Source organism: Tachyglossus aculeatus, chromosome 4 (assembly GCF_015852505.1).
Source record: "Tachyglossus aculeatus isolate mTacAcu1 chromosome 4, mTacAcu1.pri, whole genome shotgun sequence".
Lineage (NCBI taxonomy): Eukaryota > Metazoa > Chordata > Mammalia > Monotremata > Tachyglossidae > Tachyglossus > Tachyglossus aculeatus.
In genome coordinates, this window is record NC_052069.1 from 49,463,432 (window position 1) to 49,476,742 (window position 13,311).

Genomic DNA, 13,311 nt, shown 5'->3' on the forward strand with positions numbered 1-13,311 from the left:
TTCAGCTGTAAAGTAAAGATACATGCTCACCCTCCTACTTATCGATCAATTGTATTTACTGAGCAATTACTGAGTGCAGAGTATCGTACTAAGTAATAGTAATAATAATTGTGGTATTGAGTGCTTACTATGTGCCAGGTACTGTACTAAGCACTGGGGTGGATACAAGCAAATTAGGTTGGACACAGTCCCTGTCCCACAAGTGGCTCCTAGTCTCAATCCCCCTTTTACAGATGATGGAACTGAGGCCCAGAGAAGTGAAGTGACTCGTCCAAGGGCAAGTGGAGGAACTGGGATTAGAACCCATAACTTTCTGATTCCCAGGCCTGTGCTCTATCCACTATTCCACGCTGCTTCTAAGTGGTTGGGAGAGTACAATATTGTTATTGTTATTGTTGGAAGACATGTCCCCTTTCCACAAGGACCTCTCAGTCTATTCAGACTGTGAGCTCCATGTAAGACAAAGACCATGTCCAACCTGATTAATTTATATTCATTCATTCATTCAATCATATTTATTGAGCACTTACTGTGTGCAGAGCATTGTACTAAGTGCTTGGGAAGTACAAGTTGGCAACATATAACTATCTCAACAGTTATTATCATCTTTGGGAGCATTGAACAAATACCACAATTATTATTAATATTGAAAAAATTGCCCCTTTGGCCTGGTCCTTAAAGTAGCCTCGACTTGACTGAAACTATATCAGCCCTGGGGCCAAAGCCAGTAAAATGGTCATTTGACTCACCACATTAATTTGACTCACCATAGAAACGGTTCAAAGGAGCCATGTGAAGGAATATTTGGGAACATTAGAAGTTGAATCTGGCTAGCTGGGGTTTCTTCCTCCAAAGTCATCCCTTACTTCTGGTTCTTGCGGGCTACCATTCCTTTATTTTTTTTTATCCGAACAAATAGTTCCATTGCCTCAGTTCCATTAGTTATTTCTGCCCACCCTCTTTCACACTCCCTGCATTTGTTTCTTAGGAATTTTCTCTGGCTTTGGAATTCACACTGGCATTGTGAGCTCTGGGCACAGTCACGCTGACCATTTTTGTCTTGAGAAGCAGCACTGCCTGGTGGATAGATCACAAATCTGGGAGTCAGAAGGGCCCGAGTGAGTTCTAATCCCGGCTCTCCACTTGTCTGCTGTGTGAACTTGGCCAGGTCATTTCATTTCTCTGGACCTCAGTTAATTCATCTGTAAAGTGGGAATTGAGACAGTGAGCCCTATGTGGGACAATCAATCAATCAATCAATCATATTTATTGAGCACTTACTGTGTACAGAGCACTGTACTAAGCGCTGGGGAAGTACAAGTTGGGAACATATAGAGACGGTCCCTACCCAACAGTGGGCTCACAGTCTAGAAGGGGGAGACAGAGAACAAAACATATTAACAAAATAAAATAAATAGAATAGATATGTACAAGTAGAATAAATAAATAAATAGAGTAATAAATATGAACAAACACATATACATATATACAGGTACTGTGCGGAAGGGAAGGAGGCAAGGCGGAGGGGACTTAGTCTGGGAAGGCCTCCTAACTGGGAAAGGGACTGTGTCCAACCCAATTATCCTGTTTCTACCCCAGTGCTTAATACAGTGCCTGGCACATAGTAAGCACTTAGCAGATAACACAATTATTATGATCACTATTATTATTATTATCATTACAGTGCAGTAGGGTGATAAGAGCATTTATATTTGATCCTTCACCTTAGAAAATTGATCAATCAACCAAAGGTATTTACGGAGTATTTACTGGTTGCAGAGCACTGTAATAAGCGCTCAAGAGAGTACAATACAACAGAGTTGGTAGGCATGTTCCCTGTCCAAGAGAGCTTACAGTCAAGATGAGGCAAGCAGAACTCATTCCCTGAACAACTGAAGAGCTGGGGCTCTTACTAGAATAGACAAATAACAACAATAATGATACTTTTTGAGAGCTTACTATATGCCAAGCACTGTTCTAAGCGCTGGGGTAGGTACAAGGTAATCAGATCTCAGGATGATCTATGGAAATATTTTGGCAAAGCAAAATTTTTTTTATTCGAGCTCGTCTGTAAGCTGTGCAAATTCAATCTTATCTTTTGATGTTTAAAGTACTTTTTTAATGGTATTTTTAAGTGCTTACTATGTGCCAAGCACTGTGCTAAGCACTGGGGTAGATACAAGGTAATCAGGTTGTCCCATGTGGGGCTCAGTCTTAATCCCCATTTTCCAGATGAGGTAACTGAGGCACAGAGAAGTGAAGTGACTTGCCCAAGGTCACACAGCTGACAAGCGGCAGAGGTGGGATTAGAACCCATGACCTCTGACTCCCAAGCCCAGGCTCTTTCCACTAAGCCACGCTGTTCTAAAATTACCAGTAGTATCCATATAATAATAATAATAATGGCATTTCTATTTATTTATTTATTTATTTATTTTACTTGTACATATCTATTCTATTTATTTTATTTTGTTAGTGTGTTTGGTTTTGTTCTCTGTCTCCCCCTTTTAGAATGTGAGCCCACTGTTGGGTAGGGACTGTCTCTATGTGTTGCCAACTTGTACTTCCCAAGTGCTTAGTACAGTGCTCTGCACACAGTAAGAGCTCAATAAATACGATTGATGATGATGATGATGATGATAAGCACTTACTATGTGCAAAGTACTGTTCAGTTTGTCCCACATGGGGCTCACAGTCTTAATCCCCATTTTACAGATGAGGTAACTCAGGCACAGAGGAGTGAAGTGATTTGCCCAGAGTCACACAGTTGACAAGGGCTGGAGCCGGGATTTGAACCCATGACCTATGATCTTCCCAGTGATATAGAGTATGAAAAAGAAGACATTATTTTATTCTTTAAGGTACTTCCTCTTAGCTTAAGACCTGCAAATGAGAAATTATGTTGTCACAGTTTATGAAACTGAAAAATTGTTCATCTTTCATTCTATATCATCTTGGGACTGTAGGGAATTGCTGTGAAGCAGATGAGTGCACATCATAGGAATGTTTCGATAACTGGTATTCATGCTATGACTATAAATCCCCTTTCCCTCTCTGAGATTATGAAATGGTTAGAATAATGGATTAAAAGTCTAAAGTCTTAGTTGCTCCTGCCTCTGCGACTTTCTCCTTCCATTTCCAGAAGTGAGTCACTTGGCCTCTCTGTTTACTCACCTACTAAGTGCAAAGTCCTCGTGAGTTCACCGCACAAAGGGTTTTAAATCTTAACAACCCAGTCCTCACAAAATACTTTGAAGTCGTCTTATCAAAACGGTTCCAATGGAACCATTGGTCAAGGAATGTGAATTGCAGTATGGCTTTCACTCTTAAACATGGCAACGTAGTATCATTGGGTGGGATGTGGTAAAGAGAATGGGCACTATATCCTCGTTTTATGGTGACAGGGCTGAAAAGAGTGACAGACAGACATGAGTTGGAAATATACAATGGGAACAAGGGGAAAAACCAAGATAATAATAATAATGATGGTATTTATTAAGCGCTTACTATATGCAAAGCACTGCTGTAAGCACTGGGGAGGTTACAAGGTAATCTGGTTGTCCCACATGGGGCTCACAGTCTTAATCCCCATTTTACAGATGAGGTCACTGAGGCCCAGAGAAGTTAAGTGACTTGCCCAAAGTCACACGGCTGACAATTGGGGGAGCTGGGATTTGAACCCATGACCTCTGACACCAAAGCCTGTGCTCTTTCCACTGAGCCATGCTGCTTCTCTGATAAAATTGGTCAATACCTAAGAAGCGAAAAAATGAATATAACCACAAGAAGCCGGATGGTCTAGTAGAAGGGGCAGGAGTCTGGACATCAGAGGACCCGGGTTTTAATTCCAACTCCTCCAGTTACCTGTTCTGGGACACTGGTCAAGACAGTTAACTTCTCTGTGCCTCAGTTTCCTCATCTGTAAACTGGGGATTACAAACCTGTTCTCCCTCCTACTTAGTGAGTCCCACGTGGGACAGGGACTGTGTACAGCCTGATTAACTTGGATCTATCCCAGCACTTAGAACAGTGCTTGACACATAGTAAGGACTTAACAAATTCCATAATAATAATAATAATTATTATTATTGGATGAGCTCTCAGGGAGCGTTAGTGTAGAATAAGAGGAATAGAAGGGGCAAGGACAGATCTTGTAGGATGCCCATAGTTTGTGAGTGAGAAGAGGGAGAGTGAGAAAAAGATGTTAAGATGGAGCGGTCAGAGAAGAAGTAGTATGGTCTAGTGGAGAAGGAGGATGGCCTAGGGGAAGGAGCCCAGGCCTGGGAATCGGCAGACCTGGGTTCGCATCCAGGCTCTTTCACTTGCCTGCTGTGTGACTTTGAGCAAGTCCTTAACTTCTCTGTGCCTCAGCTTTCCTCCTCTGTAAAGTGGAGATTAAGTACCTATTCTTCCTCCCCATTGGACTCTGAGTCCCATGGGAGATAGGGATTGAGTCCGATCTGTTTCATTCACATGTATTTACTGAGCACTTACTGTGTGCAAAGCACCGCACTGATTAGCATCTACTCAGCATGACTAAGTGGGAAAGAGCACAGGCTTGGAAGTCACAGGTCGTGGGTTCTAATCCCACCTCTGCCACTTGTCAGCTGTGTGACTTTGGCCAAATCATTTAACTTCTCTGTGACTCAGTTACTTCATCAGTAAAATGGGGATTAAGACCATGAGCCCCACATGGGACAATCTGATAACCTTGTATCTACCCCAGCACTTAGAACAGTGTTTGGAAAATACTATTATTATTATTACTCCAGTGATCAATATAGCCCTTGGCACGTAATACTCATTTTAACGAACACTGCTATTACCATGATAGCACTGGCTTTGAACACGAAGAACGTGTGTAAGTGTACACACTTATCTATGTCCGGATTTAAAAATTAATCCTAAATCTTTAGGCCCTACCCTAAAAGTTTACAACACCCGGTTCAATGGAGCAATTGGAATTCTTTTTCAGACGACTCAGTGTGAATTCACCATTGAGCAAAACATTCCTGATAACATCGGAGGGTCTGGATGGGAACTCAAAAACACATTTAGCCACCGGGCAAGGTCGCCACACTCTAGAGCAATCCAAAAATGTTGTCACAGCCCTCATGTTTCTTCTGCATACAGCATTCTCACTAATAGAAAACACATTGATTTTCAAGCTGTGAGCAATTGGGGCAGATGATAGCCTGGCCCAAACCTCTGCCCAGAACTTGAACTGAACTTGAACCTTTAAGCAGAGCTAAAAAAAAAAAAAGCTATCTAATTCTTTTCTTTGTTTGAATCTTCATGCTTCTCTGCACTTCCTGGACAGCTAGAACTGGATGTCCTTAAGTTTTATGAAGGATAGTTCTTGCAGCCATCTTGCCTTCACAAGAAAGCCATTCCCTGGGATTTTCTAAGCCAGTTTTGTAGGTTTGGAGGGTTTGATAAGTACATACATCTTTGTGTGCATCTTTGACCTGAAGACTCAGAAGTTCAGTTTTTTTATGGTATGTCTTAAGCACAGTGCCAGGTACTGTAATAAGCACCGGGGTAGATAAAAGCTAATCAGGTTGGACTCATTGAGTATCCCACATGGGGCTCACAGTCTAAAATCCCCATTTTACAGATGAGGTAACTGAGGTATGGAGAAGTGAAGTGATTTGCCCAAGGTCACAGAGCAGATAAGTGGTGGAGATGGGATTAGAACCGCTAGGTCTTGCTTTCTGCTTTTAGCTCCTTGTGTGCTGTGGAACTTTGAATGATACTGTATTCTTCAGCCCTGGTATACAGTCACCCCTGGGATGTACCTAGGTGATGCCATTTTGAAAATTTCTCAGAGCATTGAGGTCAACAAAGAAAAAAGACCCAGGCTGGATATCCAGAATCCAAAAAACTCCTCAAAAAACCCCAGTGACTGCCCATCCACCTCTGTATCAAACAAAAACTCCTCTTCACTGGCTTTAAAGCAGTCCACCACCTTGCCCCCTCCTATCAATCAATCAATCAATCAATCGTATTTATTGAGCACTTACTATGTGCAGAGCACTGTACTAAGCGCTTGGGAAGTACAAATTGGCATCACATAGAGACAGTCCCTACCCAACAGTGGGCTCACAGTCTAAAAGGGGGAGACAGACAACAGAACCAAACATACCAATAAAATAAAATAAGTAGGATAGAAATGTACAAGTAAAATAAATAAATAAATAAATAAATAAATAAATAGAGTAATAAATATGTACAACCATATATACATATATACAGGTGCTGTGGGGAAGGGAAGGAGGTAAGACGGGGGGATGGAGAGGGGGACGAGGGGGAGAGGAAAGAAGGGGCTCAGTCTGGGAAGGCCTCCTGGAGGAGGTGAGCTCTCAGCAGGGCCTTGAAGGGAGGAAGAGAGCTAGCTTGGCGGATGGGCAGAGGGAGGGCATTCCAGGCCCGGGGGATGACGTGGGCCGGGGGTCGATGGCGGGACAGGCGAGAGCGAGGTACAGTGAGGAGATTAGTGGTGGAGGAGCGGAGGGTGCGGGCTGGGCAGTAGAAGGAGAGAAGGGAGGTGAGGTAGGAGGGGGCGAGGTGATGGACAGCCTTGAAGCCCAGGGTGAGGAGTTTCTGCCTGATGCGCAGATTGATCGGTAGCCATTGGAGGTTTTTAAGGAGGGGAGTAATATGTCCAGAGCGTTTCTGGACAAAGATAATCCGGGCAGCAGCATGAAGTATGGATTGAAGTGGAGAGAGACACGAGGATGGGAGATCAGAGAGAAGGCTAGTGCAGTAGTCCAGACGGGATAGGATGAGAGCTTGAATGAGCAGGGTAGCAGTTTGGATGGAGAGGAAAGGGCGGATCTTGGCAATGTTGCGGAGCTGAGACCGGCAGGTTTTGGTGACGGCTTGGATGTGAGGGGTGAATGAGAGAGCAGAGTCGAGGATGACACCAAGGTTGCGGGCTTGTGAGACGGGAAGGATGGTAGTGCCGTCAACAGAGATGGGAAAGTCAGGGAGAGGACAAGGTTTGGGAGGGAAGACAAGGAGCTCAGTCTTCGACATGTTGAGCTTTAGGTGGCGGGCGGACATCCAGATGGAGATGTCCTGAAGGCAGGAGGAGATGCGAGCCTGGAGGGAGGGGGAGAGAGCAGGGGCAGAGATGGAGATCTGGGTGTCATCAGCGTAGAGATGATAGTTGAAGCCGTGGGAGCGAATGAGGTCACCAAGGGAGTGAGTGTATATTGAGAACAGAAGGGGACCAAGCACTGAACCTTGGGGAACCCCCACCGTAAGAGGATGGGAGGGGGAGGAGGAGCCTGCAAAAGAGACTGAGAAAGAACGACCGGAGAGATAAGAGGAGAACCAGGAGAGGACGGAGTCTGTGAAGCCAAGGTCAGATAACGTGTGGAGGAGAAGGGGGTGGTCCACAGTGTCAAAGGCAGCTGAGAGGTCGAGGAGGATTAGGACAGAGTATGAGCCGTTGGATTTGGCAAGCAGGAGGTCATTGGTGACCTTTGAGAGCGCAGTTTCCGTGGAATGAAGGGGACGGAAGCCAGACTGGAGGGGGTCGAGGAGAGAGTTGTTGTTGAGGAATTCTAGGCAGCGCGTGTAGACAACTCGTTCAAGGAGTTTGGAAAGGAATGGTAGGAGGGATATGGGACGATAACTAGAAGGTGAGGTGGGGTCAAGAGAGGGTTTTTTTAGGATGGGAGAGACATGGGCATGTTTGAAGGCAGAGGGGAAGGAACCAGTGGAGAGTGAGCGGGTGAAGATGGAAATTAAGGAGGGGAGAAGGGATGGAGCGAGAGATTTCATAAGATGAGAGGGAATGGGGTCAGAAGCACAGGTGGCCGGAGTAGCACTTGAGAGGAGAGAGGAGAGTTCCTCTGAGGATACCGCTGGGAAGGATGGGAGAGTAGCAGAGAGTGTTGAGAGCCGGGGGGTTGGAGAAAGGGGGGAAGAGACTTTGGGGAGGTCGGACCTGATGGATTTAATTTTGTTGATGAAGTAGGAGGCCAGATCGTTGGGGGTAAGGGAAGGAGGAGGGGGAGGAACCGGGGGCCTGAGAAGGGAGTTGAATGTACGGAAGAGCTGACCTGATGATGATGGGCATGGGTGTCAATAAGGGAGGAGAAATAGTTTTGTCTGGCAGAAGAGAGGGCTGAGTTAAGGCAGGAAAGGATAAACTTGAAGTGAACGAGGTTGGCATGGTGTTTAGACTTTCACCAGCAGCGTTCGGCAGCTCGAGCATAAGAGCGAAGGAGGCGGACAGTGGCAGTGATCCAGGGCTGTGGGTTAGTGGTGCGAGAGCGGCGAAGGGAAAGGGGAGCGAGCGAGTCTAGCTGAGTAGAAAGGGTAGAGTTGAGAGCAGTAATCTGATCATCAAGACTGGGTAGAGAGGAGAGGGCGGCGAGGTGGGGTGTGAGGCGCTCCGAAAGATGGGTGGGGTCCAGAGAGCGGAGATCTCTGTGAGGGAGTAATACGGATTTACGGGGGAAAGGTGTGTGAGTGAGGAGGCAGGTGAGAAGATTATGATCAGAGAGAGGGATCACAGAGTTGGTGAGGGTGGACACAGTGCAGCGGTAGGAGATGATGAGGTCGAGGGTATGACCAAGTTGGTGAGTGGGTGAGGTGGGGTGGAGGAAGAGGTTGGCAGCGTCAAGTAGAGATAGAAGGCGGGAGGCAGAGGAGTCGTTAGGGATATCCATGTGGATATTGAAGTCTCCGAGGATCAGAGTGGGCATGGAGAAGGCTACTCTCCTTCTACAACCCAGCCGGCAAACTTGGCTTCTCTGGTGCTAACCTTCTCACTATGCCTCAACCTCGCTTGTCTCACCACCAACTCCTGGCCCACGTCCTGCCTCTGGCCTGGAACGCCCTCCCTTCTCAAATCCAACAGACAATTGCCACCCCCCCAACCCGCCTTCAAAGTCTTATTGAGGGCACATCTCCTCCAAGAAGTCCTCTCAGACTAGGTTCCCCCTTTTCTCCTCTCCCATCCCCTTCTGTGTCGTCCTGACTTGCTCCCTTTATTCTTCCCCCAACCCTGAACTTCAGAAATGATGGGAGAAAGAAAGTCTAGTGTAGCAACAAATTTCTCAGGAATTATCAGTACTTGGGACCTGCTGAATTCCCCGAGATGAAACTCTCTGTCAACCGGTGAAGATAAAATAAGTCTTAAAAGGCTTGAGGGATGGGGTCACTTATGCTTCGATAAGAGATCACTCTTTGGTGGAGAGCGATCAAGTGATAGAAGGAATAAGGTTGCTGCCAATAGAAACGGATGAATGTTTGTGCAGAGATTGTTTACTGGACTTCAAAAGGTTCCTGCAGGCTATGAAAACCAGTGCTTTTATTTGAAGTGGAGAACTCCCATTTCCATGAGTTTCTAATTACTCTAGTATTTCTGACATCTCCATTTGATGAATTTATAAGCCCGAAGAGAAGCTCATTTGCTCAGTGATCTACTTTAAAATGAGTTGCTTAGAAAAAAATAGTTTAATAACTATTCTAGAGGTAAAAACCCATTTATTGAAAGGCAGACCTCTGCAGCAATTATTTTCAGAAGGCACAAATCATCCCAACATTAAAGCAGCCTAGCTCAACCAGAAACCCATCTGTTCTTACCAGTGATAAAAAGAGCACACATTTAGATTCTCTGGGAACGGGGGAGATGATGAGAACAAGACTGGCTTCAGGAGAATGACTCCGAGTTCAAAGAGTCATATGAAGTATTCCCTTCTGGTTTTTTTTTTTTAATGGTATCTGTTAAGCACTCACTATGTGCCAGGCACTGGACTAAGCTTTGGGGTAGAAATGAGATAATTGGGTTAGACACAGGCCCTGCCCCACCTAAGGCTCACAGTCTTAGTCCCCATTTTACAAATGAGGTAACTGAGGCCCAGAGAAGTTAAGCAACTTGCCAAAGGTCACACAACAGACTTGTGGAGGAGGCAGGATTAAAACCCACATCCTCTGATTCCCTTCCACTAGACCACGTTACTTCTGTTTGTTTTGAACCCATCACCCTCAAGCTACAATAGTTGTCCCCTCGCACCGATGATTGGGGATATAGTGACTAAAAATTCCAAGTCCAGCCTTTGTACACTCTTCATGAGTGTACAACTTGTGTTTCAATCATCTTCCTTTTTAGCCTGCCTCTTTCCATCTGAAGAATCTTGTCCTAAATCCTTTCAGCTATCCTCCTAAGAGGAAATAGAAGCCCATGGCTTTTGAGCCATATCTGGCTCCTCTTCCTACCAAATGTGGCTCTCAAACATAAGTGCCTACTCCAGGTGGGCTGTCACCCATACAGATGTGGCTAATTGAGGGAGTTGCCATAATGCCCCCAGAGCTCTTTGGGATGGATGAAGGTGGGTCTCCAGACCTTTGACTTGCCCCAAGATGGCTTCTCCACTTTTTGCCCTCTAAGAGGGGTTCCCACTCTAATCCCTCCTCCATGTGCTACCCAGCCACGACCACCACTGGCAAGCCACAATGGTGCCAAGATAGGTTGGCCACGTTGGGCAAGGAAGGAGACCACTCACATGAGCGCCAGGGGCAAGAGCGGCCACTTTGCCGACTGATGAGCATGGTACCGACGAGACACACACCGAGAGCAGCATGGTGTAATGGCTACAGCACAGGCTTGGGAGTCAGCAGGTCATGGGTTTTTAATCCCGGCTCCCCCACTTATCTGCTGTGTGGCCTTGGGCAAGTCACTTCACTTCTCTGTGCCTTAGTTACCTCATCTGTAAAATGGGGATTAAGACTGTGAGCCCCCATGGGACAACCTGATCACCTTGTAACCTCCCCAGCATTGCACATAGTAAGCACTTAATAAATGCCATCATTAATATTATTATCTGTAAAATGGGGATTGAGACTGTGAGCCCCATGCAGGACAGGGACTGTGTCCAACCCTGGAATGCCGCCCTCCACACATCCGCCAGGCTACCTCTCTTCTACCCTTCAAAGCCCTACTGAGAACTCACTTCCTCCAAGAGGCCTTTCTAGACTGAGCCCCCTTTTTCCTCTCCTCCTCCCCATCCCACCTGCCCTACCTCCTTCCCCTCCCCACAGCACTTGTATATATATTTGTACAGATTTGTTACTCTATTTTACTTGTACATATTTACTATTCTATTTATTTTGTTAATGATGTGCATATAGCCCTTAATTCTATTTGTTCTGATGACTTTTACACCTGTCTACATGTTTTGTTTTGCTTTGTTGTCTGTCTCCCCCTTCTAGACTGTGAGCCCGCTGTTGGGTAGGGACCATCTCTATATATTGCCAACTTGTACTTCCCAAGCGCTTAGTACAGTGCCCTGCACACAGTAAGTGTTCAATAAATACGATTGAATGAATGAATGAACCTGATTTGTTTGTATCCATCCCAGCACTTAGTACAGTGCCTGGAATAAAATGAATACTTGACAAATACCATTACTATTATTACAATGTAGGCAGAGGAGTACCAAGGCAGAAGCTGAGTTCAGCCCCTCTGCTACACTTTTTGCAATTTCCCAGGGTACAGAGAAAGACAATTCACCTCTCCCCCACCCCATCATGGTGCCAAGTCCAAGTAGGTGGTAATAATCATAATTCTGTTATTTGTTAAGTGCTTGCTGTGTGCCAGGCACTCTACTAACCGCTGTCGTGGATACAGGCAAAATCAGGTTGGACATACTACCTGTCCCACCCACATGGAGCTCACAGTCTCTATCCATTTGACAGATGAAGTAACTGAAGCCCAGAGAAGTGAAGTGACTTGCCCCAGGCCACACAGCAGACATGTGGTGGAGCCAGGATTAGAACCCATAACCTTCTGACTTCTGGGCTCATTCTCTATCCACTATGTCATTCAGACAGCAGAAGACATAGAGGTTGAGTGAAGGGCTTCTCACAAATGGTTTTTCTCTTTCTCTTTCCTTCTCTTTCTCTTGCACACACACTCTTCCTTTTCTCTTCTTTTTCTTTCTTTTTTTAAAAGGTATTTGGTCAGCACTTACTATATGCCAAGCACTGTTCAAAGCGCTTGGGTAGATACAAGCTAATCAGGTCAGACACAGACCATGTCTCAGGTGGGGCTCAGAGTCTTAATACCCATTTTACAGATGAGGTAACTGAGGCACAGACTTGGCCGAGGTCACACGGCAGACAAGTGGCAGAACTGGGAGGACCTCTGACTCCCAGGAGTGTAGTCTTTCCACTAGGCCATATGGCTTCTTTCTCTCCCTCACACAGTTCATGTCCCATGTGGGGCTCAGAGTCTTAATACCCACTTTAAAGATGAGGTAATTGAGGCACAGAGAAGTTAAATGACTTGGCCGAGGTTACACAGCAGACAAGTGGCAGAACTGGGACTAGAATCCAGGTCCTCTGATTCCCAGGCCTGTACTCTTTCCATTAGGCCACACTGCTTCTCTCTCTCCCTCACCTCTCTCCCCCTTTACCTCCTCTCTTTCTCCCCACTTTTTTCCATCTCATTTTTCTCTCTTCCTCTCTTTCCAAGTGCCATCTGTGGTGAGCCCATATCAAGCTGCCATTTCAGTGACTGACTGCGATCCCATGAACAACAGCAAGGAAAAGACTGGAAAAGGCACTGATGGTATCCACTTGAGGACAGGTGGTTGTCCGTCTGTGGGGCGGGCGGGGCACAGAGGGAGGCATGGCTTTCTCTCCCTGTTCTACCCAGTAACGGGCCTAGACCAATCAATGACTGACGTGTAGGACCACAGCTGCCATCCCTAAGGCAGCTAAAAGGTGCTCCTTTTGAGTTGCGAGGGGGCACACAGCAGGGAAGGAGCAGAAGCAGGCTGACAGAAATAGGAAAGCAGCACTTGGAAGGAACAGAAGGCAGCAGCATTTGGAAGCAGAAAGAAGGAGCATTGGCAGAATGGGCTCCTTTGACCACCGATTGGTACCGGACCCTTTTTGGAATGGAATGAGTGTTTGTATGTGTGTGTATGTTTGTTTCATTCCCTTGCACGTGGGTGAAATTAAGTAAAAAACTTTCCACAGTAACCTTGGTGATCGGAGGTGTGGTTTGAACTCTCCTATGTGTCACTGAGGTTCCCCTGGTCCAGGAAGGTCCTGGTTGGCATGAACGAGGGGAAGTTCGGGGGGGGACACTATTGGAAAGCAGTTGTGTATTTAATAATAATAATAATGATGGTGTTTGTTAAGTGCTTACTATGTGCCAAGCACTGTTCTAAGCTCTGGGGGGATACGAGGTAATCAGGTTGTCCCACGTGGGACTCACAGTCTTATTCCCCATTTTACAGTGAAGTGAATTGCCCCAAGTCACACAGCTGACAAGTGGCAGAGCTA